The sequence below is a fragment of the Neophocaena asiaeorientalis genome, unplaced genomic scaffold, assembly GCF_003031525.2.
Source record: "Neophocaena asiaeorientalis asiaeorientalis breed wild unplaced genomic scaffold, Neophocaena_asiaeorientalis_V1.1 scaffold167, whole genome shotgun sequence".
NCBI lineage: Eukaryota > Metazoa > Chordata > Mammalia > Artiodactyla > Phocoenidae > Neophocaena > Neophocaena asiaeorientalis.
Window position 1 is genome coordinate 809,812 of NW_020175022.1, and position 4,718 is coordinate 814,529.

The window sequence follows — 4,718 nt, forward strand, 5'->3', positions numbered from 1 at the left end:
TATCAGCAATGGTTCTTCAGCTTTTTTGGTGTCTGAGAAAATGATGAAAGCAATGCACCCTTCCCCCAGGAGACAGCCCACCCAAACTTTTACCACAGAATCTCAAGACGTCCTTAAGGCCCACCCATGAACCCAAGGACCCGATCCTTCCACTATGCAGACACTGGGGAGGACTTTAACCAACCACTGACTCAGATACCCCAGAAAGCAATATTTTTAGTTGGCAGAGCCCTATGTTGGAATTCAAGTAAGAAATGGGACCAGAAAAGAAGCTACAAGGCAAAGGCATAAGTTCTCCAAGCCACTCATCCAATAGAAAAGGCACTGGACTACAGTCAGGATCTGGCTTGGAATCCCAGCTTCTGACCTTCACATGATGTATATAACCTTGAGCAAATCACAACTTTTCCCAGCCTGTTTCCTCATGTGTAAAATGGGTATAATAATACCTCATGAGGTAATTACCTGTGAGAATTAGATAATAACAACTATGTGGGTATACACAACTGTAAAAATGTATCATGTTATACACTTAAGATTTTTGCACTTTATTTACTTAGGTTCTACTTCAATAAAAAGAGGGAAAATGTCAAGATATTAAACATGAATGCACCTAGCAGCATAAGCCTGTCACAAAGCTGACAACAAATGTTATCCTGCACATATGCTGCTCCTTCCAACAGGACCTTCCTGGCTTCACCTGGTTTACAGAATGATGTCACTTCCTAGAGAAGCCTTCCTTGACCATTCCTTCCCACAAACTAGATCAGATTCACATTATACACTCTATAGTTGGCCTTCAGTGAGTGTGCCTCAGTTTAGTTATATATTTATCAGAATGATGATTTGTTGCCTATCTGTCTCCTCCACTAGGTTATAAGCTCCTGGAGGGAAAAAAGACATTGTTCTCAGCTGACTCCTGTGTCCCCAGGGCCTGGCAGATGGTAGATGTCAATATATATCTATTAAAAGTTGTATCCCAGGGCTTCCCTGGTGGCACAGTGGTTGAGAGTCCGCCTGCCGATGCAGGGGACACGGGTTCATGCCCTGGTCTGGGAGGATCCCACATGCTGCAGAGCGGCTGGGCCCGTGAGCCATGGCCGCTGAGCCTGCGCGTCCGGAGCCCGCGCGTCCGGAGCCCGTGCTCCACAATGGGAGAGGCCACAGCAGCGAGAGGCCCGCGTACCGCAAAAAAAACAAACAAAAAACAAACAAAATAAAGTTGTATCCCAAACCAAGGCAGACTCAACACAGCAGTGGGGAGATTTCCCAAGGATCGTGCACAGCCATTTCTGGTTTGTCCTAGTAACAGGACCTCTTCCTGGCCTGGACTCCCTGTCCTATTCAGGCATAATTTTGGAACCAGATGTGCCTAGAAGTCACATGATTTATTCATGATGCAGCTCTACCCTGACAGTACATCTACTGATCTTCCAGATCCAGGTCAAGAAGTTCCCAGCCTAGTCCCAGAGAGTGCATAGCCCTTGCCTGCCCAAGAGCACCAAGCTGCTCAGAGGCGGCACCAAGTGTACCCAGAGGTCCCAGTGACTCCCTAACCTCAACCCCCTTCAGTCCCAGGACATGTGGGTCAAGGGCCAGGAGGGCTAAAGGGATCTTTGGGGTGGGTCAGAAAGCAGGGCTCTAAATGATTCAACATGGAAAACCCGAAACCTATCCGCCTTCAGTTACAGAGGACAGCGGGGCGGGGCCAGGGGAGCAAGGCAGCTCCAAGGCCTTTCGTAAGCCCCAGAGGCAGGTAAATAGTGATCTAGTGCCAGGCAATAGGGAGCCCAGAGCCTCTCCTCTCACCAGATGCCTGACCCTGCTTTTCCCACCAACTGTACTCTGGGAAGAGACTAGGCCACAAGTTAATTCAGCTTCATCTTTCTGCCTCTGTCATTCCTGCCTGTAAGGAGAGGGAGAACACAGCACTTGTATCAGGCAGCCACTTCTCCCTGAGTTACTCATTAGCCTGCCCTGCCCCAATTCCATCACCTCTGGCCCAACCATAAGCGGCTGGCTTCCAACTAGGAGTGACAGGGTCTCTGGACTCCTGGCAGGAAGTGGGGGTGGGGTGGCTCCAGGTGTGCCCAGGAAGAACTGGTATACATAGGGCCTGGCAATATGCTAAATGCTATATAATTGGCAGATGCAGAAAATGGGTGAACTAGAGGTACAGAGATTAGACTCCCCTCGGAGGAAACAAGGAAAGCAAATGGTGAAAACAGAAAAGGACAGTTCAATGACCTTGCTCTTTCGGCTCCTATTTTCTCACAAAGAGTTAGCAAGATAAGGTTGCCCAAGGATCCAAAAAGAACCCCCCATGTGGGCTTCCCTGGTGGCGCAGTGGTTGAGAGTCCGCCTGCCGATGCAGGGTACACGGGTTCGTGCCCCGATCTGGGAAGATCCCACATGCCGCGGAGCGGCTAGGCCCGTGAGCCATGGCCGCTGAGCCTGCGCGTCCGGAGCCTGTGCTCCGCAACGGGAGAGACCACAACAGTGAGAGGCCCGCGTACCGCAAAAAAAAAAAAAAAAAGAACCACCCCATGTGTACTCCTGGCTCAGTCCACTGGAAAAATCAAACCTGAGCACCAGACAGACTAGAGCTGCTTGGCCAGTGGGGAAAAAAACACAATGAGGAACTGGGCCCCTGCAAACTGGCTGGACTGGTTTGAGAGGCAAGGGAAAGGGGAGGGCCGGGGAGACTCCACTGGCAGCTTGTGAAGCAGACCAGAGAAATTCCACACCACAGAGGAGGCAGAGGGGCAAAACCATGGGCAGGGACTCCGTCCAGCTTAGATGCCAAGGCCAAGGCTCTGAAGGAAGAGGCAGAGGTGGGGAGGGAACAGGCAGGAACAGATACACAGTGTGCCTGGTGACTGACAGACGGGCCACTGTGTAACAGAAGACTTTGTCTCCCTCTACTCCTCCCTCTAAAGTTCCCAAGGTTGCATTCCAGATCCCACACTTAACCTGGGCCACCTCCCTGGCCCTCAGTTCTCCCCTTCCCTGGAGTGAAGAAAGCAGCAGCCCTACCCCCGCCTCACCTCCCACATGGGTGATGGCATGCAGGTCAGCCTGGGGAAAGCAGAAAGGGTTCTAGGAAGCCAGAATCCTCTTAGGGTCAGGCAAATCTCTGGATTAGCAGTCCCCTAGAGCCAGCCCCCCATTCCCGAATATCCAGGATGAAAAAAGAGGTAGAGAGGCATGTGCAGGCAGCCTGTCGACAACATAGCGGTTGCTAATTATTTCCCAATTACTACAACTCTCCTCAGGCAGGGCATCAAAGGGGCCAAGCTAAGGCTGGCTCTGATTCCCTCACCTGCCTAAGGCAAGGAAATCTGCCTCAGAAATTTTGTCTCAGCCCTGACGTGCACCTCTCATCCAGCTTGGAGACTTAGAGGTGCTGAATCTCCTAGTCCTGTGGTCTCCTGAGGAGTCCTGCTTATTTCCTGCACCAGTGCCTATGGCTAGTCTGACAGCCATCATGGTCCAGCTGTCAGGGATGCCTGGTAGGGTTTAAGGAAATAATGGGGAATTTCTGAGAGGCATGAAGGAAATTGGTTAGGCTCCCAAACCTCACCCAATGGCCCCACCTTGAACCACAGAAGTATGTATGCTTGGGGGGAGGGCTTGACATTAGCCCCCAGAAAGAGGCCTCATTAGAAAGAAGTATTTCTACACATTTTGTAGGCCTAGGGATCTAGGCTTACTCAAATCCCTCTCTTGTAGAGCACTCTCTCAAGAGAAAGAAGGAAATATTCTCCCCGGCAAGAAAGCAAAGGAGGACAAAAACTGAAAGACTTAGTTTCACACCTAGCAAAGAGATGGGGGTGCCCTCTCGCTCTACCTCTCAGTGTCTATTAATTGCACCTGTCTTGCCCTATAGATGAATGGTTAGAGAAAGATTCCACCTCAAAGCCAGAGGGAGGTATCAGCACCGGCTCAGACTGGTAGTCGGGTAAAGAACCTCAGGGAAACAGCACCTTTCCACGCCCTTTCCCTTACGTGTCTGAACCTCAGGCAGCAGTTCCCTTTGCCCAACTGAGACTGACTCCTTCCCCCCACCATTCCGGTCTCCAAGAGAAACTCTGCCCCGGGGACTGGCGTCTGACCTCCAGAGATATATTGGCCCTGAAACGCTTCCATGCCCTGGGAATAGCCTTAGCCTCAGGTGCCCCTCACCTGGCACCTTCCCAGGCACCTGCGTGTGGCATCTTAGAGTAGGAGCCAGCTCTTAATCAGTACTCCCACCCTAACTTGACTTCCCCTCCTCCTCTCGCCAACTCAGCACCTGTGCCCTGGGTATCTCTGATCGCCTGGACTCCCGCCCCTCAGGGGTACACCTGAGGGCTCGCCTGCCTCTCAGGTGCCCTTGCGCCCGCCCGGTTCACTCACCCCAGCCGGGCTCGGCGTTCCCGGGCTCGGGCTCGGGCTCGGGTAGAGCTGCACGCGCGGCTCCCGGGCCCTCCCCCTCTGTCCCTCGGCGCTCCCTCCTTCTTTCTCCCCCTCCCACCAACCTGTTACTCCCCTCCGGAGCTCCACCTCCATTGGCCGTCACCACCCGCCCCGCCTTACCCTTCCTCGGTTGGTCCGTTTCCCGCGAGGGGCGGGGCCACCGCCGCAGGGACCCGGACCCGGGGTCGCCAGCCCGGGTGGGCGGGAGGGGCCGGTCGGGTCACGTGGGCCGGCGAGCGGTTGAGTGCGGGGGCGGGGGT

The 4,718-nt window shown here is 53.3% G+C and overlaps 1 protein-coding gene across 2 annotated transcripts in view; it reads right to left on the minus strand.

The window, feature by feature from the left end:
- Nucleotides 1-4,476, minus strand: part of CGN (cingulin) — a 22,586-nt gene extending 18,110 nt beyond the window's left edge. For both annotated transcript variants that reach the window (XM_024762908.1, XM_024762907.1), the window contains exon 1: nt 4,399-4,476. The gene's annotated coding sequence lies outside the window, so the exon portion shown is untranslated. The remainder of the gene's footprint in view (nt 1-4,398) is intronic.
- Between the last annotated feature and the right edge of the window lie 242 nt (nt 4,477-4,718).